The following is a 21,273-nucleotide window of genomic DNA, read 5'->3' as shown; positions in this document are numbered from 1 at the left end:
TTTTTACCAAAAAAAAAAAAAACAAAAAACAGTTACTTAAAAGCAATTATTGAGGTAGCTCCTTATTTTCGCTTTACCACTCTGCAACTGCACTTCTTCTTGTTCAGTGAAATTTCCCCTACGCTGCAAAAATATAACTTTTGTTAGTCCCTCTTGTTGATTCATAACAATATCAATTTTTTCTTTCATTTCTACACTATTTTTAAACTCTTTTATTTTCTCTCTCTCTCTCTAGCTACATTTTCTGAAGAAATTACTATCTTTCCAAATATCTCCTGAACGAGTTCCTCTACCAATTCCTTAAATTCCCCTCTGTTTAACAGATAGGTGGGTAAACAGAGTCTCATTTTTATTTCATTACCCTGCATTTTTATTTTAGTTACTACTGTGTGATCTGAAATAGTAATTGGATGTGTATCAAAACTTTCAATTAAATACACATGTTCCTGTGCAATATAATTTCTCTGTATCTACCTTGGGGAATAATAATATAAATGCTCTCTTTCTGAGCTACTACTACTGACTTTGCATCTTACATACCAAATATTTTCATATATTGGACAGCACAGTGGTGCAGCGGTTGTGTTGTCGCCTCACAGCAGCAGGTTCTCCGGTTCAATTCTTGACTGGGGTACCTTTTGTGTGGAGTCTACATGTCCTACCTACTTTCATTTGGGTTTCCTCCAGGTGCTCCAGTTTCCTCCCACTTTACAAAGACATGCATCTGGAATGTTTCTCCATGGGCCTCCACTGAAAATTAGCTTTGTTCCAAGTCAGAAATTCCTGGCAAACAAATGTTAAAATAAAATAAAAGATAAATAAATTTCTTCAAAAATATACCTTCTTTTGTTATACTTTCCCTCAAGCCCCCCCCCCCCAATGCATCCTCACTGTTGCAAATCAAATTCTAGTCCACACCTGTAAGTAATATTCCTTGTTGAAAGCTGATTATTTCTCACAGAATTTTTAAGCACTACTGTAGCACTTTTAGGTGTAATACAAATACATGCCAGTGAAATCCTCCAATCTTGCCAGTACCCCCTTACTATTACAAATCTACCATTGTTATCTGTTTCCCTTTTCTATCACTATTGGAGCTTCTCTAGCAATTAATATAAGAACTCCCATTTTTCTTTGTCCAATATATTCCACTGAATAACCATCATGAAATCCTTTCTTTATCAAATTCACAAGTTCAGTTTTTCCAAATGTGTCTCTTATAGCATTGCTATTTGCACTCTGCATTTCTTAATATAGTTCAGTGCACTTTCTTTTTCGTATAAACCTGTGAGACCTTTTACATTCAAAGATAATATGGAAAGTGCTGCCATTATGATAAGTTAATATTTCCACCTATGTGCAACTCTCAATCAGTCACACAGAGAACATTCAGAGTTTCATATCACAATAGTTTTACTTTTTTTGTTAGCTTAGTTAGTCTGGGAAAGCAGGCAAGGATGTCAGCAGAGGAGTATGGCAAGCTGACAAAGAGCCAGCTGGCTGAGATGTGCCAAGACAAAGGACTGGTTCAGGGCAACCTGACTAAAGCAGAGATGGTTGCAGCCTTAGTCACAGCTGGATCACAGAATAGCAACCCGGAGGATAATCAGACTGGTCTTGGGAATGTACAACTCTCAGAAAATGAACAGTTTATCCTTTGCATAGATGACTTAAAAATCCATCTGCAGTTAAAGAGACTTGAACTGGAGGCCAAAAGTTTGGAATTGGAATCAGCAGACAGACTGCGGCAGGAGAAGCAAATGGAATTAAAAGCAGCAGAGAGACTGAGATGTCTGGAAGCTGAGGAGAATGAGAGGCAAAGGCAACATGAGAAGGAGATGCTGACTCTTCGCTAGGGTCATGGAGGTAATGAGGAACGGAGTAACCGAACCCCAGAAGCAACAAAGGTCAGTAAATTTCTTCCACGATTTACAGAAAGAGACAATTTTGATAGTTTCATTCATATGTTTGAAAGGGTATATAAGCAGTATAATACTGACCAAGAGTTCTGCATACGGTTCCTGACCCCCTTACTCCATGGTAAAGCTGTAACTGCTATTTCTAAATTGTCTGATACTGATTGCTTAAATTATAATGCTGTAAAAACTGTCTTTTAGAATGTCTAAAGTTAACACCTGAGGCTTATAGGAAACTGTTTTGTGACCATAGACACAAGACAGATGAAAGTGTGTGGAATATTGCTGAATTAAGCACTTATTTTCAAAGGTGTGTGAGTGGGTGTCAGGTCACCACTTCTGAAGGGCTGGAAGACCTTTTGGTGAGAGAACAAGCCCTTAGCACTTTGCCTGAGGACATGAGAATCTGGCTGGCAGACAGGCAATGCAATACTGCAGATGAGTTGGGGAAGAAAGGAGACCTATTACCTATCAAACAGGGCATTGTTGCACAGGAAAGGGATACCCAGTGCTGAGGTCTAAGGGAACCCATGGTAGGCAAACTAAACTGTCACAACACACTCTGTCAGTAAGAGGGGAAACCACTAATTCAGGTATACTTCCAGGACCATGGGTTAAATGCTTTAAATGCAATCAGGGGGCCATGTAGCATACAGATGTCCAGGGAGGCAAGGTGGGGAACAAAAGGTGGGAGAGCCAGTAAGTGGGAATGAGAGGATGCCAGCAGTAAGTTGTCTGGAGACAACAAGGGCACCAAACTACCACAAGAGGTTACATCTTCTCTTGGTAAATGGGAAAGAGGCCACTGCTAAGGGAGACACAGCCTCTGACCTAAACATTGCGAAGCCTGCAATGGTTAAAGAGGAGCACTACTTGCTTGGGCACTCTACTCCAGTCAGAGCTTTAGGAGGGACCCCATTCCAAATATCTTTGGCTAGAGTTCACCTTGACTGGGAGGGTGGAAAAGGAACCCAGCAAGTAGATGTGTTTGAGGATATCCCTGCAGATGTTTTGATAGGGAATGATTTTGATAATGCAGTACCTTGTGTGCATGCAGTGACAGACAGTCAGGCTTGGAGACAAGCATGTGGGTCTAGTAGCCTGGGGGAGACCCAGCCAGACAGCAGACTTCAAGCCAGGACTAGTGTGGTGGTTACTTCTGACAAGGAGCTACCCTGTAGCAGTGAGACTGAATGTGAGCCACAGATGCTTGTGGGTACCAATGTTCACTTGAACAGAGTGATTACAAGGGCAGAGGTGAGTAGCAGCACCCAGGCTGACAGTGAGGCACCACTGTTAGAGGATGCCAGACCTCCTGTGGAAGGGGAGCTAGGAAGGGTTATAAAGAGAGAGTTGACACAGGCTCGGCTGTCAACCCTACATTACAAGGCCTGAGGGAGGTAGCTAGTGAGGCACCTGTTTCTCAAGGGAAGGGGGAATCTGTACACTGGGAAAAAGCATTACTGTATAGAGAGTGGACCCCTGGGGGTGGGCTGGAGGGTGACAGAATACAGCAGTTGGTAGTGCCCAGGGCCTACCATCTGCACTCCTAGCCATAGCCCATGACATTCCCTTTGCAGGTCATATGGGCATAAAGCAAACCAAGAGACATACTATGCAGAACTTTTATTGGTCTGGGATTTCTAGAGATGCAACATGCTACTGCAGGACCTTTGAGCAGTCCCAAAAGGTGGGCAAGGCAGGAGTCAAGGTGAAAGCTCCTTTGATGCCTTTGCCTGTGATTGAGGAGCCATTTCAGAGGGTAGCTATGGATATTGTGGGACCTCTGAGTACCCCACGTTCCAGAGGGAAAAAGTATATCCTAGTGATAGTAGATTATGCTACCAGATAACCTGAGGTAGTGGCTCTGTCCTCCACTGAGGTAGAAAAGGTGGCTAATGCTTCATTAGAGATTTTCAGCAGAGTAAGTTTCCCAAAAGAAATACTAACTGACAGTGGTGCCAATTTCATATCAGACCTGCTGGCTTGTCTGTGGAAGTACTGTGGGGTTAAGCACCTAAAAACCACCCCTACCATCCCCAGACTAAAGGTCTTTTTGAGAGGTTAAACTCTACACTCAAGACCATGCTACGGGTATCTGCAGACCAGCTCAAGAGGGAGTAGAACAAATATGTGCCCCATCTGTTGTTTGCTTACAGGGAGGTGCCCCAGGAATACACAGGTTTTCACCCTTTGAGTTGCTGTATGGGTATATGTTGAGGCCACCTCTAGATTTGATTCCAGATAAGTGGGAGGGTGAGTGTGAATCCCACAAGGAATCTGTTGTGGTATATGACCTAAACCGCAGGACAAGACTCAGGGAACATATGGGATTGACCCAGGAGAACCTGGCAGAAGCCCAACAGCAGAAAAGGAGGTCTGGTATGACAGGAATGCTCGAGCTAGAGTATGCTGTATGGCAGCAGGTAATGGTTCTCATTTCTGTTAGACACAACAAGCTGTAGACAGCTTGGAAGGGACCCTTCAAAGTGGTAATGAAGGTCAGTGATTTTAACTACATGGTAGAACTGCTAGGCAGGTGGCAGGGGCACAAACTGTACCATGTTAACATGATGAAACCCTAGCATGACAGGGAGGCCCTGGTGTTAAGTATTTGCAGTAAGAGACAGGAGGAGTCTGATCGGGATCTATGGCTACAGGGAGCCAGCCAAAAAATTACCAAATTACTACGGTGGAGCCTAGAATTGCAGGCATATGGTAGGACAGTGCAGCACTGTACTGGGGTCAGCAATGCCAAGGCAGCTGGAATCTCAAGACAAGGAATGGGGAAGTGTATTCCCGGATAGACTCACCCTCTCAAGCAATGTTTCTTATGGGTCACTTGAAAAACTAGCTTGAGTTTTCAGGGGGGAAGAAATGTCACAAAAGGAAATACTGCCAGCCCAGCTATCTGGAATTTTGTAAATAATTCTATGTCATTTGTGAATATTAATGTGATTTATATAGAAATGTGACAGAGGGAGCTACTGCCAGCACAGCTGTCTGGAATTTTTTAAATGGTTATATGTCACTTACAAACATCCACATGATTCATATGCTTGTGTTACAAATGGTTTGGAGCTGTATATTATGTGTATATCAAACTTCTGGCACATAAGTGTGTGTGAAAAGGGTTTGTACAGTATTGAGCTTAAGGATATATCCACAGTGTACCCTACTGGAAAAGAACAAAAATGTATATAAACTACTGTACCTGTATAAATGTACATGTTCTAACAGTGGGAACTAAAACATAGAGGATAAACTTGCAAAACTTCAAGAAAATAGTTGAAATTAAATTGTTTTATAAGAGTGTCTAAAGTTAGTTTCAATGCAGCAAGGAGACAGGATGTCTAAAACTAGGGAGCCTTCTACATTGTGTTGCAAGTGTTTTATTGTTTTATGTCTTCCAGCAGCTGCAAAGATTTAAGAAGGGTCCTTGTTTATGTGTTTCACAGGGAGATGCTAAATGCTGGTAGTTTCTAACAATGGGGGTTTAGCTTGGGAACTAAGGTCAGACGGCATGCTGCTAGCAACCCTAGCAGTAATATCTGATATTAATTTAAGAAGTCTGAGAGAGAGAGAGAGAGAGAGAGAGAGACTGGGCATTTTGTATTTGTCCTTGACCTGACAGCATCAGTTGGGAAAACCCCACTCATCACATTTGTCTTGCCTTGCTGTAAGTTAACTAGGGTACAGTAATTCATTTTTTGATTCAGTAAGGAATATAGTAAAGATTAATTTAGATGTGTCCTGTATTTATCTGAGACTGTCCTGCAATGTTGTTTTACATATGCTCTGTTATTTTGAACTCTGAAGTTACTGTGATGATATATTGACTATTTTCTTGTTCTTTTATTATTTATTATTAAATATACTTAATCCTATCTTTGTGGCTGCTATTTGTAAGACATATTTAAGCTCTGAGAGTACTTGCATATTTATTTGGTACCACTGCGCAGGCCACTCCTAATAGATTTGCTCTTGGCCAAACTACCATTTGGATTAATAATAATATTACACAGTAAGATTGGACACCCTTTGTTAAGGGCCTTTAAGAAGCTGATAAGGGGTTCTGGTGGCAGTAATAACTACCTTATAGTTTGGGCAGAAGGGGGCATAGCTAGTAAACCTGTGCCAGTGTTTCCCAGGTGTGTGTGTGTGTGTGTGTGTGTGTGTGTGTGTGTGTGTGTGTGTGTGTGTGTGTGTGTGTGTGTGTGTGTGTGTGTGTGTGTGTGTGTGTGTGTGTGTGTGTGCATGTGTGTAAAACAAATGTCCAAGAGTGTGTGTCAGCTACTTGGGCAGGGACATGGAGCACTGGTTGGACAGAGAGAGAGTGTTGGAGGATCTGGCTTGGAACCCTGGCTAAGGCCTCAGCTGTGCCAGTGAGGAGTCTTATTAGGGATCTGGATAAAGAGGCAGAAACCAGCCCCAGACTGACTGTGGTCTCTGTGTGCTCTTAAGGGAAATTTCACTTTACTGTGTGTATACTTGTCATCCTCCCAGTGTGTACATCCCCCACTGTTGCCAGTGGGGAGGATTGAGTCTCCTTGAAAACTGGGCCAGTGCTGGGGCATCACATACATGAACTGATGAAACTGCAAAAATCAGAGGCTGACATGAAGAAAAACTTGGCTGAATATGAGGTTTCTGTAGTAGAGTTAGAGAACAGAAGATGCAGAGTAAACCTGAGATTATCTGCTGCACCAGAGAAACTGGAAAGAACAGACTGTATTAAATTTATGAAAGTACAAATAAGCAACGGGACTGGTCTTCCACAGCAGAATTTGTTAATTGAAAGAGCACATTGAGTGTATTCTCCAAACCTGGCCATGAAAAAGCAGCCAAGACCTATACTAGTAAAGGTGCAATCATACCAAGAAAAAGAGTTGCTCCTGACAAAACTGTGGCAGAAGGACAAAGTATTAAAAACTGGAGAGAGCAGACTGTTTGTAGAAAATGATTATTCAATGTATAGCAGACAGAAGAGAAGTAAATTTATCACATCAATTAGGGAATGTAAAGAGGCAGGTGGGAGGTTCAGGCTGCTGTATGCAGCTATTTTCAAAATGTTTTTCCTGGAGGATCAAAGTCATTTTTGATGCAGAACAGGCTAAAGAGGAAAAAAAGTTTATCCAACAAAAAGTATGTCTGCAAGATGAAGGGGACTCTCTTCTTCTGATAAGGTTCATAGAAAGACTTTGCCAGTGAAACCTTTTCCAATGTTCCAAAGGAAAATGCTTGAGAGCCAGTAAAAAGCACAGGAGTTGACTAGAAGAAGCAGCAGTACATTGCATTTGAACCAGAGTCTGTTGTTGGAAGATGGAGATGAACAGGAAGAAGACCAGCAACTCTGAAATTAGCTGCTAAATGGAAGACTTATAAAGCATCTTATAATATTTGTGAAATATGGTTTTGCAAGAAAAAAGCGGCTGAAAACAATGGGCTTTTGTTGATTTTGTTAAACTTGTGGGTGGACTGTAAAGCATATACCTCACATTACATCATTAATGTTTAGAAGGACATTAAAAGTGGTAGCTGTAAGTAAAACAATGTTTGTTCTTATTAGTATTTCAATAAAACATTTCATGATATAAGCTGCATGTTATATACAGAAAAATAATTTTGTGTAGTGTGTAGTCAGGACTATTTTAAATGTGGTGGGAGTCCTTTCAGTGACTTTGTATGTGTTAAAGATATTAAAGTAAACAAGTACTTGTTTTAATTGTAAGAAATACAGGTTTTATAGTATAATAACAGAAAAAGGGTGGATGAAAGCAAGTTTAATGATTACATGCAGTGATACTGGGCTGCTGGGGTGTAAAAGTGCACTGATTATATTAAGATATTTTTTCTTTTTATTTTACAAGGGTAAATATCTAGACTAATAACTTTGGCTTAAGCTGTAAATGGGTGTTTTTGTAAGCATATAGGCTTTAAAAATAAGAACAAATATGAAAGCCATGAAAATTCTAAGCTTCTTGTGCCTGCAAAGATATTAGCTTGTTTGTTTTCCACTGGCAAATGATCAGTGGAGTTAAGATGTCTGTAGTGGACTGTAGCTGTGCATCCTTTTCTGAGTGAAATTTACAAAGACTCCTTACCGAGTATATTTCCGTGGAGACAAGCTGCCTGCAGGTGCAAGCAGTTAATCTTGAAAACTCTGAGTATTCTTTGCTTAGGGAAATTCAAAATGTAAAGCAGTTCAGAAAAAAATAAGTTTGAAATTATGGGAAGTGAATAAGAGACAACAACCTACTCAGTAGCCTTAATAGTTTAATGCAGTTAATAGAATACTGTACAGTTTAGTTTTATTTAAAGATAGTACTCTTTTTCTCACAACTAAAAGTTAATGTTTTCTGAAACCATACAAGCTGTTTTTCATATCTGGGATGGGAAGAAAGATAAGAAACGAACATTTTGCAATTAGTGTAAGTGGGAGCAGAGGCTGTAATATAGGTAACCTTAATTTTAGGTTAGATAATGTCTGTAGGTGCAGCCATCAAATGGAGCAATTGTTCCCTTCTGAAGGGTTAAACTTAACGTGTACATAGTTTTTGTATGTCTGTTACAAGTTAATAAGGGATGAGGATGTTTTGTATTTAGTTTTTTGTTTAAGGGTTTTCACGAAAACAAAAAGTCTAGAAAACGTGACATAGATTCAATGGAGATGAAAAGAAACAACTGCACTAAATAAAGATCAGCCTACCAAACATTAGTATATGCATGAAATACAAAAGCTGGAAATACACAATAAAAAAACTGTCATGTATATTAGGTAAGAACAATACCTTTTTATCATGATGGCTAAGGTGTCCACATTATCCTGGAACATGAATGGCCTTACAGGTATAGATAAAAAGGAAAAAGTACTGAATTATATTAAGAAATGCAGAGTGCAAATATCAATGCTGCAGGAGACACATTTGGAAAGAAATGAACATTTGAATTTGGAAAACAGATTATTTCAGAATGGATACTCAGCAGAATATTGGGGCAGAGGAAAGGAGGAGTAATTATTCTAATTGCTAGAAAAGCTCCAACAGTGATAGATAAGGAAAAAGACAAAAAATGTAGATATGTGGTAATAAGGGGCTACTGGCAAGGAAGGAGGATTACCATGGCATGTATTTTTATTCCACCAAAAACTGCTATTATGGAGATTAAGAAAATTTGAGGAGAAATAATAATCTTTACCAGGGAATATTATTTATAGGTAGGGGCTGAAATTTGATTTGCAATAGTGAGGATGTCTTGCAAGACCTAGAAGGGGCAATATAACTATAACAAAAGAGGGTAGATTTCTGAAGAAATTCATGAAAATACTTGGTATAGAAGATGTGAATTCAGTAGTAGAAACCCAGACAGAATTTACATATTAGTCCACAGGGTACAATAACTGGGCTAGACTAGATAGAAATTTTATTTCACAGGAACATGTGCATTTAACTGAAACCTTCAACAAACATTCAATAGCTATTTCTGATCATGCACCAATAAAAACTAAGATAAAAATGCAGGGCAATGAAATAAAAGTAACACAGTGGTGCTTTCCCATCTACCTGCTAAAAAGAGAGGAATTTAAGGAATGGGTGGTAGAAATTATTCAAGAGTTATTGTGGAAGATGGAAATATCATAAGTTATAGCTAGTAACAGAGATAAAATTAAAATAGAGTTTAAAAATAGGGTTGAAATAAGATAAGAAAAGATATGGTTAAAAAGTAATAGAAATTACTTAGAGGGGTTGACAAAGGTTCAAGTATTGCAGAATAAGGGGAATTTCACAGAACAAAAAGAGCAGAAATGCAGAGTGCTCAAGAGAAAATAAGGGAGTATCTGGATAATATGCATGAGTTTAGAAAGATTGAGTTAAGCAACTATTTTTGATAACTCCAGAGCACAAAAACTTTTAGCACAATCACTTAGGCAACAAAATATTGACAAGGCTGTCACCAAACTTAGGTAACCTGTAACAAGAAAAATAACAGGAAATCCTGAACAGGTTTAAGAGATGTTCCAGCAATTTTATGAAAATTCCTGTTAAGCAGAGAAAAGTGGAAATCAAGAAAGAGTACAAATGCAAATATTTATGGAAGACTTAATTATGCCAAGGTTAGAAGTAGACGAAGCTCAACAACTAACAGTGATGTGATGAGATAAAAACAGTGATGTATAATCAATCTTCAGAAAAGTCTCCAGGAACAGATGGTATTCCTGTGGAAGGTTGGAAATTAGAAGGGAAGAAACTGATAAAGATGTGGAAGATTGTATTTAAACGTATTTTTTTTTTTTTATCATTTGTTGACCGGGAAAGTCCGACTAGGTTCCACAGAGCCTGTTTTCAGCGGAGGCCCGGGGAGAAATGCTCCAGATGCATGTCTTTGGCATGTGGGAGGAAACTGGAGTACACCCATGCGAACACAGGGAAAACATGCAAACTCCACACAGAAGGCACCCCAGCCGAGAATCGAACCGGTGAACCTCTTGCTGTGAGGCGACAACGTTAACCGCTGCACCACTGTGCCGCCCTATTTAAAAGAAGAGGAAGCATTAACATCTTGGAAAAAAAGCTGTGGTGACATTTCAATTTTAAACAGAGAAAGCATTTAACAGAGTAAGCTGGGATTTTATGAATAGGGCACTGGAAACATCTGCATTCCTGATACAATAAAAAGGTTAATTAGAAGGATAAATGAAGGACTGGAGGCAAGAATTAAAATGGGAGTGTTCCTCTCAGATAAACAGTGTTTGAACAGAGGAATCAGGTAATGGTGCCCTTTTTCCCCCTTTGTTATTTGCTTTATATTTAGAGTCACTGACAAAGAAAATAAGGGACTCAGAAATACAAGGATATAATTGGTATGGTAATAATGAAAAGTTGGCTTTATTTGCAAATTACATTATTTTGTACTTGATAAATCCAGAAAAGCGGATCTCAGTGTTGTGGAACATTCTGAGACAGTTTTACGTCTTTTCAGAATATACAAATTAATGAAAATAAAACAAAGGCTATAGCTGTAAATCATGTACACATATACCAAGTGGTTCAGCAATACCTATGTTTATGGGGACAGGATAAGATGAAGTATGTAGAGCATCGCTTAAAAAGGCTTCCGTTATGGCAGCTAAGGATATGTGGGAAGAGACTAAACAAAAGATAATACAAACAAGGGAGAAACTGGAAACTCTTATGGATCTGGATAGTAAGATACAAGCAGTGAGAACGTTTTTAGTCCATTTAGTTGTGTATAAGGGTCAGGCATACTTTTATTAACCAGAGGAGAAGTTATGTACAATAATTAATAAAGAATGAAATGACTATATCTGTGAGGGAAAGAGGGCAAGAGTTAAGTGGGATAAGTTAATCCTTCCAAAAAAAAACAAGGTGGTTTAGTTTTACCTGATTTAAAGGGATATTTAGAGCCAGTTAAGACTTGTATACATAATACAAACAGAAGATTATAATATTAAGAGGAAAGGCATGATGATGAAGCAAGAGGGAAGTTAAAAGAAAGAGAGACAGTGAGATTTTGGATGCAGATCCATAAGGAGAATAATTACAACTACACAGAATATTATATTCATAAATTAGCAGAAAGTATTCTAAGAACTAAGCCAATACAAGAAAGGAGAAAGGAGATTTTGTCAATAGGGATGACTGCATGTAGGGTTTCAGAAAATAGGCAAGAGGGGGATGGAATTTACTGTAGAAACCTGGCAAAGGAACCAAGATATTGGGAGCAAATAACTCAAGCAGGAAAGGTAATGGAGTGAGATGAGGCCAAGAAGACGTCTGGATTCCAGCCTAGAGACTGCCTTCCCTACCAGGGCCTGATCACAGAGTACAGGCAAAGAGAAAGGGGTTGGGGAATTTTAAGTGAAAGACCTGCGCTAGTAGAATTTTTAGTTGAAGATATAACAGAAGTTGCCGCAAAACGGAATAATTAACAGGGCATATAAAATACTGCATGACAACTATAAGAATGACTCAAAGCAGGTTAGAACAGATTGGGAAGAGAGAATGGAAATACAATTTACAAGAAAATAATGGGAAGACATATGTATGGCTCCCAAGTATGCAACAAAATCCAGAGGGTGCAGGATCTTTGCTTCAAAGCATTTGCATAGGCATTTTATACCCCATGCAGACTTCAAATATTTTTTTCTCAAGTAGACAGAAAATGTTGGAGGTGTGATGGAGAAGAAAGAGGCAACTGGGAATATATGTTTTGGGAGTGTAATGATTTGGTAGACTTAAAACATTTCCTACAGAAATACTGGGTGAGCAAATGGCTGTAAGTAAAGAAATTATTCTTTTGAGCTGGGATACAGAATCTGAATTGCCTAGAGATAGTAATGCCTTATTAAGTTCAATTCTGAGGCTGCAAAAAAAAAAAAAAAAAACTACTACTAGAAATGGAAATCAAAATTTACACCAACTGCATCTAAGTATCAAATATTATAAGATAGACAAAAGAACTGGAAGGGGGATCTTTAGAAAAGGGAAAGAGCAAATTAAATATAAAAGCAAATTAAAATTGTGGGAACAATACATGCATTATAGTGTTCAAAAGGAGGGGTAGGGTGTAAGGGAAGGCAATAATTCAGTACTTTTTGTAATGTTGGACTGGTGATAGTAGCAAAGAAAATACATGTGATGTGTATTATATTTAAATGGAAAAATGTTAAAATGGTTTGTTGTTTTCTGTTAATGTATATTTGCCTCTGTGTTTTAAGAGATAATTTGATAAAGGTATTTAAAAAATATTGCTTACGTGTCAATATCCTAACGAATTTTACAATTATGATATGGGTGTATCAATGTGATAATTTCCAGGGGTGGCTGTCTTTTCAATGGATACTATTAGGTATTTTTCACACTGAATTTTAGTCCATAGCTCTGGCTCCAGTTGTTTGTCTGCATCAAGCCCTCTTGAAGGGTGTTTGTGTCTTCAGAGGATTCTGTGAACATGACTAGTTTGCAGCTGTCTACAGACTTGGTCACCTTGGCATTTGCGTTGACTTCTTTGAATAAGACGCCAAAAAGGAGACCCCAAGTACCAAACCCTGTCAGAATCCACTAGTGATTGGCCTTGTTATTATTATAACTTTTATGACTTAATACTACTATCAGGACCTTGATATAAAGAACCCTGTGTAAGTGAGGTAACACATAAACTGTGGAAGCAATCACACAGGAATGGCAACAGTATGAAATCCGGCTAGTGTCCAAATCTCCTACAGAAGCTGCTGGTGAAGCTACTTCAGAAAAAAGTTAGGTGATAGTAAAAAGCTTGAATAGCAGCCATATCTGTCAGAAGGTGCTGTCTTGTCTGGAAGCAATCACATGGGAATGGCAACAGTATGAAATCCAGCTAGTGTCCAAATCTCCTACAGAGGCTGCTGGTGAAGCTATTTCAGAAAAAATGTTAGGTGATAGCTAAAAGCCCAGCAATATCTGTCAGAAGGTGCTGTCTTGTCTGGAAGAAATTATGTCAGGGGAAGAAATGGTTGATAGTAGTATGTCTAAATCAGAGACAAGGTTGTCTCCTATTTTTCCAATTCTGGATTAGAAAAATCTCACATTACCTCTCCTATGAAGGAGAAGTAGCAAAAGGCAAATATATCTCACTCAACTAGAATACAGTTTACCCATTACTGCTGAATCTTCCAAAAGAAATTCCAAAGCCATTCAAAACATCTCCAATTAAATATCCAGAATTATCACAGACTCCTACGGGTACGAGCATCACTGTCTAACCAGTGAAACAGCCATACATTTTTCATTAAACAGAGAGCTGCGTAAACTCTTAAAGCCCAGCACAGTTTTCCCCTATTAGCTAAGCTCACACGGAAAATGCCTTTTGAAGAAATTATTCCCAATCTGGCCTACTAACGCACACCCTTAAAACTAAACGTTACCGCACTATACACTGCCTCTTTTCCCTTGCATCCAAACAGTGGGAGTCAGTATCCCCTCATCTCAAAGATATTACCTCATACTCCATTTTCTAGTCTCAGCTAAAAGACTATCTTATCACAAAGGCAAAAATACAACTGCCCTCAGACAGGGCACATAACCTAACACTTCATGTCCAGTACACTTTACCTCTACTTTACTAGCAGATATTCATCCACTGTGACTCATCTCTGTGGAGTTCCTGCTATCTATACCACCACCAAGGCAGCATAATATAAATCCTCTATACTCTTTTCTCACATTCCCTGACATTCCATTTTTTGTAAATATGTACACATCATATAGCAGCTTTACATCACTTCTTGCTGGTTTGTACTTATATCTGTGTTTTTGATCTGTACCTCACATATACCTGTGATTTATAATAAAAGCTTGCATGTGCTTGAAACAATAATGCTTTTTCTGTATGCTCCCCGACAGAGACTTTAATTGGTCAATCTCAATCAGTGCGCTACTCCAGTTAAGTAATTAAAATAAATAGTAAATAGACTTCCATTAAAAGGAGAAACGAGGAGGATTGTAAAGAGAGAGAGAATTGATACAGTCTCAGCTCTTGGACCACAGTTTAGAAGACTTGAACGAGAAAGTCAAGGGGGTGTCTAATCCTTAAAGACATTGGGGTTTGGGTCTGTAAATTTTTTCTATGTTCTTTCTGACGACATACCAGCTAACCATCAAGTTTCCTCCTACTGGACTTGAGTCCATTACATACTTTGCAGTGGATGTCCACCCAGAACCACAAAGGCAAAAGCTAGCTAGAAGGGATGTCATTCAGAAGCCATAAGGGTTGCCAGTGCCTTCACCTGCATCTTGCTATGAAGGCTTTTTTAATTGCCTCACCTCCATCCACATCAATGCAGAGGATCACTGTGCCATTCCCACGTAGGCTCAGACTTCTGTATACCTATGAAGACTACGACCAAGCAACATCTTGGTGAGCTTAACTGTTGTCCCCAGGCTGCATCTTACATTTTCATGCCTTGGAGAGAGCATGGTATTCCATGGCCTATTTCTCTTAATCCCTCTAGGAACAGCATGGCCATCTTCCCTGCCAACTCCACAAGACACCAGAGCTGCTACCTCAAGTCTGATCTCCAGGGCTATGGTCAGAGCTTCATTCCTCTACGCTGCCAAATCTGGAAGGAGTTTGTAAAAAGGAAAAAGGGTCTAATGTACAGAAAGTGGATTCCTAAAGGGGGCAGACAGACATGCAACAATCCACAGTGTCAAGGTTTCATTGCTAGGCATGTCTAGTCATGGCCCATGATATTCCTTTTTCAAGCCATATGAGCATAACATGTATAAAAAGAGACTTATGCAAGACTTCAACTGGCTAAGCTTTACAAAAGGCATAAAAGCTGCAAAGCTAGTCAGCAGTATCAAAATGTTAAGGCCAGAAATAAACCCAAGGTACACCCAAGCTCATGCAATACTATACAGACAAAAGGAACCAGTGGAATCAAAGGGCAAGGTTATCTATTAGGTCACAGAGATGCCAAGTAAAAAACAGCAAAAAAGTTGTTCTACAGTATTAACAAAAAAATTAGGGCATCTCTGAAAAGAAGAAGCTGCGTCAATTTGAAATGAGTTATATTCTCTTATATGAAGCTTTACTTCTTGAAGTTTCTCAATAATACTTATGTAGAAAGGGGATTTGTGATGTAGACTCTAATAAACCGAGACAATGCTACAGTTCTAAAGGGAAATAAGAAGTGAAATAAGCTACATTAAATTAAAAATGTAACAATTGTATAAAAATAGAAGTAAAAGAAGCTGAATTATACTTGACTATTCAGATATGTGAAAGGAATGTATAAAATTATGTATCAATTGATTTGCCATTGTGAAAATGTACTGCAGTGTAAAGATTAAATTAGATAAATGCGTACATTGTTACAAAGTCTGCTGCATGAAGATTCTGGCTAGGTCACATGACAATGATGACTCTGATGATGATGATGCCTTATTTGGACACCACCAGCTTGCAGAAACTCTCCACTTCCTCCATGAATGTGTAAATGTGAAAGGCAGCTTTTAAATTCAAACTAAAGCCACAGGAAGTCCTGTTTGTAGACATACAAACAGATATACTCCTTTTTAATTCTATTAAGTTATACATTTCAGAAGCTAAAGGAGTTACTATTATGTTTGGTGAAGAATATTTCTGGAGACACCTCATAAACTGCACAACCTGTAAAGACTCAAAAAATGCTATTTTGCTCTTAAAGGCAATGACATTAAGGTATAGTATAGCATTCCAGAAGCAGATCAAACATCTCTTAACAGCTAACCTAAAAACTGTTTTATGGGTTCAAAGATAAGTACCAGGGTAGCTGCCCATGCTGGCCATTTTAAGCCTAGTCAGTTTCCCGTTTTGTGCTCAAAAGAACCTATCCCATTTATTTATTTATTTATTTATTTACTTACTTACTTGCATTTGTTTACCAGGAAAGTACAATGGGCTTAAGTGAACCTATTTTCAGTCGAGGCCTGGAGAGAAAAGCTCCAACATAAGTACATACAATATACATACAATGAAAGCAATTACAAAAAAATTGGAAATTACAGAAAATTACAATACAAGTACAAGCAATCAAGAATACAATATATGTACATTCAGGCACAAAGAAAAAAAAATATCTGCAGTTATAGTTAATATCATATTTCATTGGATGACCACTGGTTGTTGGATTACTTTAGGGTTTGGGTGAAAATAGTATTATTTGCATTGACATAATAAAATTCCTATAGTTAGTGCAATATGTTAGTGAAAAATAAGGTAATAAGAGGCATTTACTTGTAGGATAGTATATTAATGTGCAGCAGTGAGTGTGACGGAGGACTAAGAGGGAGTATTAGTACAAGCAGAGTGAAAAGCTAGGGAGCTATAGTTAATTAGATGGATGTAAATGTCACATGTTTTATAGTAAACATATGGGTGGATTAGGTCAAGTGTGAGTAGACAGTTTTGTAAAGGAGTTCAAATTATAGATGTCTGACAGGGGGTGCAGGAGCATTGCCACAAGGTGGAGAGATGATGTTGTAGAGACTTTTTGAAGGAGGAAGCATTGCTAATTGTTATGATAGATGATGGGAATGAGTTCCAGAGTCTAGCTATAGTAAAGGAGCAACGCATTTGACCAAGTGGACGTTTTGGCTTTTCTACCTGTAAGAGAAATTGGTTTTTGGATCTGAGAGATCTGTTGGGTTTGTACAGAGTTAGCACTGGGGTGAGGGCTGAGCAGTTAGAAGGCTTATAGATGATTTTATGTGCTGTAGTTAGTTGTAAGTATGTGAGATAATGTGGAAGTTCAAGCCAGTTCAAAGAGTGGAGAGTAACATTGACTGGAGGAGTATTTAGCGTTAGTTGCAAACTTGGCAATTTTATTGTAACAAGTCTCAATTTTTATTTTCAGAGAGAACTGAATGTTTTTAAAGAGGGGTGCGCCATAGAGGAGGGAAGGTAGGAGAATTATTTATTGTTTAGAAGAATGGTTTATGTCTGTACAGGGTGCCAGTTTTTGTACAGTCTTTTTGACATTGTTGTGGATGTGCAAGTCAAAAGTTAGGTTTTCATCTATGGTGATCCCTAAAAGTTTTGAGTGGGAGACTGCTTCAATGATAGCATAGTTTTGAGTGTAAATGGTAAATTCAGACTTATTTAAGAGGGTAGTTTTTTGGGGGTGAAAAATAGAAGGTTAGTTTTGTTGGGGTTAAGGGCAAGATGGTTGTTAGCCATCCAGGTTTCAGTTGATGAGAAGGCGTCTTGGGTAAGTGATTTAAGCTCAGACATAGAGTTGGCAGTGCAGATAATTGCTGAAGCATCTGCATATTGTATTATTGACCCACCGGAAAGAGAAGAGTGGAAGGTATTAATGAATATGCTAAAAAGAAGGGGCCCTAGTATGGAGCCTTGAGGTATGCCTGTAGATATATTTAGAAAAGGTGAGCAGGTGTTAGCCATTTGGTGGACTGTTGTCTATTTGTAAGGTAGCCAGTGACCCAATTTAATGGCGGGGGGGGGGGTGGCACCAAGATGAGTCAGTTTAGTGAGAAGTAGAGAATGGGAAACTGTATTGAATGCCTTGGAAAGGTCAAGGAAGAGTGTGGATACAAGTTTACCAGAATTTTGAGCTTGACTGACTGTTTCCATGAAGGATATTAAGGTCTGTAGTGGTGCTATGGCCAGGCCGGAAATCGTGTTGGGTAGAAGAGAGAAGCTAGTTTTGGAACAGGTAGTTTAAAAGTTGAAAATGTAGATGCTTTTCAAGGATTCTAGATATCGGGGAGAGTATGGCTATTGGGCTGAAACTGGAAATGTCAGTATTATTGCCTCCTTTATGTAATGGGAGAATGTATGCTTTTTTCAAAAGGGTAGCAAATAGTAAAAAGAACGATCCAGGCTCCTCCAGGTTCACACTCTATTTGTAAAACTGAGAATTAAGCGCTTTCATCTCTTAAACACCAGAGACTTCATCAGAATAATTGAACAACCATCTGAAAACACTTTATATATCATTTTAGACATAATGGACAACTATCTTAACCAATCCACACAATAAATGTCACAAAATTACATCTTTACACGAATATGAAACTGCACCCTCTCTTTTTTTTCTTTTTTTAAAAGCATACAGTATGCCAATATAAAAACTTGGGGATCAGGCTTTACATGCTCCAAAATACCAAACACAATTTTTTAAAAAATGTAAACAGTTTTGGGAATGCTTAAATAATGCACTATTTTGTTTTTATTTTTTATATCGTTTCTATGTTCGTATATTCTGTTTTTGAGGGGACGCTCAGTCTTGCCTATATAAAATGTAGTACATGTTGAGCAGGTGGCTACATATACCACTCTACTAGTGGCACAATTTCCCTTCTGAAATTTTATTACACTTTTCAGTCTGTTACTCAATGTTATACAAACTTCCTGATTCATATATGGGCATTGTTGACAGGCACCACATGGTTTTGTTCCACAACCAGAAATTGATCTCGAATGTATTTTACACTCCAGGAGTCTTTTAAAGTTTGCTCCTGTCTTGTGAACAAATCTCGGACTTTTCCCCACCTTTTCAAACACCTCATTGTTCACCCTAAATATGTTCCAATTTTTTGAAGGACTTTCTTAATATTACTTGTCAAATGATTATACTCAAGAGTACATGCCTTTTTGTATAGTTCTTTAGTGACAAGCGATGTGCTACTACTTTTTTTTAAACCCACACCCAACAGGGGTTTAAATGCAGTGCCACATTTCTCATATACTTTTCTTGTTATTTATAACAACCAATTTTGGGGGTAATCTCTCTCCTGAAACATCTCACTATTTTTTTCCAGCTCTTCCCACACATCTTCTCTATGTGATGTCATCCTTGCAACCCTACTGGCCTGCCCTCTTACTATGCTCTTTTTTTGTATTACAGGGTAACTGCTTTTGAAATGTAGATAAGAATTGCAGAGCATGTCTTTTCTATACACTTTAGACTTAAACCCATCATTATATTGGGATATATGTGTATCTAAATAGTTAATACCACTCATCATATTGATAGGTGAATTTCAAAAATTCTGTTCCATTTCCTAGATATTGAACAAATTCCTCCACTTCATCACATGTACCTTTCCAAAGAACAAATAAGCCATCCAAAAATCTTGAATACATTTTTATTCTGTCCCAATAGAGGCAATCGAACACAAATGTGGTCTCCCATCCCAAAAGTACTATGTTTGTATACATGGTGGCACAGGCTGCCTCCATTGCTACACATTTGGTTTGCTGAAAATATTCTCCTTCAAAAAAAATGAAATTATCTTCCAAAATCAAACTCATGAGCTCACAAATGAGTATTATCTGTTCCTGCCCTACATCTGAATACTGAAACAAGGCTTCATCACAGAAACCTAGTCCTTCAGCCTTGGGAATCACAGTAAAAAGGTCTTTTATATCTATTGTAAGGAAGACTAAGTCCTTTTCCCAGATTTCATTCTTAAAAAGATCTAAAAATTCCCATGAATCTCGAACCACATGAGGAACTTTTTTTAATTACATGCTGCACCCAGGAATATATTAATACTGCTACGGGGGTGTATCTTTGAACCCCTTGCCACCATAATGGGCCTAAATGGTGGTTTCTCCACATTTTTATGAATTTTGGGAATTCCAAAAAAAATGGGAATGGCAGGATCCTTGCTATATAAAAAGTACAATTCTACATCTATTCTCCTATTTAACAAATATTCTTCCAAATATGAATCTATTCATGAATAGAATATATTAAACTGATTTCTAGAAACTACTGTGTACGCTTCTTCATCAAACAATAGCTTCTGCATCTTATTTGTGTAATCCATTGCTTTAAATAAAGGGGTCATGATACGTAAAGTTTCATCTTTCCTAAATTCCATCAGTAGTTCATATTCCTTTTTGGTAAGATTCCAGTTAACTTCATAAATGTTTTATATATATATATATATATATATATATATATATATATATATATATATATATATATCTTCCATAACTATTTTTTCAAATGTATCCCACAAAGGATGTAAAGGTGGATTACATGTACTATTTTTTCTATGTGTTACTAAATTGCCTCTATTACGTTCTAACATCTTTGGATTTTGCTCTGAAAAATATACATCAAAGTTCAACTTTCTAACATACATTTTTAATTGAGTAATATTGTCCACTAGATTTCCCCTCCCTTCAGGGACAAATTTAATACCTTTGGACAACAGACTGAAATACTCAGGTGTAATAATTCTTTCAGTGAAATTGTATATTGTGAAACCATTCTCTTTATGTATTATACTATTCCCATTTATACTCAATTCCTGTATTTGTTCACATTCCTGTATACATTCTTCCTCTGAGGTTGTGGATAACACTGTATATTGTACTCCCCCTGGTCTGTATACTTGCAGGCCAGTCTCTCTGAGTGATGAACTGTCTGAAAATCCTGAATTGCTACATGATAATTTTCTACACTTTCATCATTTTTATTAGAACCCTCAATACTTCACTATAGCTAGGTATATAAGCATGCCTGAAACTAGAATTCAAGATATTTGCTACTAGATACACCTTTTTACTTTCATACTGTTTAATGTCTCTTTCTAACTTTCTTTTCTTTTTATAAAAAAGATTAATTCTTCTCTCCACTTTATCCAGTATCTTGAAATACAAATCCTTATATTGAAAAAACAATGAATCCTGTTTGATTTTTGCGTCAAGCCTGTCAATCTCCTGTGCTACATGTTCACTTTCTCTTTCATAATAAAATCATTTTTTTCATCAGTCCCAACCCAATTTCATCAAAAAAGTTAATAAAATCATGCAAAATTTCCTCATTATAACTAATGCC

The 21,273-nt window shown here is 37.9% G+C and overlaps 1 protein-coding gene across 1 annotated transcript in view; it reads right to left on the bottom strand.

The window, feature by feature from the left end:
• The window catches only part of COLQ (collagen like tail subunit of asymmetric acetylcholinesterase), a 3,098,435-nt gene that overhangs the window by 2,576,859 nt on the left and 500,303 nt on the right, over nucleotides 1-21,273 (bottom strand). The window lies entirely within an intron of this gene.

The sequence above is a fragment of the Protopterus annectens genome, chromosome 3.part1 (genome assembly GCF_019279795.1).
Source record: "Protopterus annectens isolate FY-2018-M chromosome 3.part1, PAN1.0, whole genome shotgun sequence".
Classification (NCBI taxonomy): Eukaryota; Metazoa; Chordata; order Ceratodontiformes; family Protopteridae; genus Protopterus; species Protopterus annectens.
Note: the sequence above shows the minus strand (reverse complement) of the source record. Positions and strands in the feature narration are given on the sequence as shown.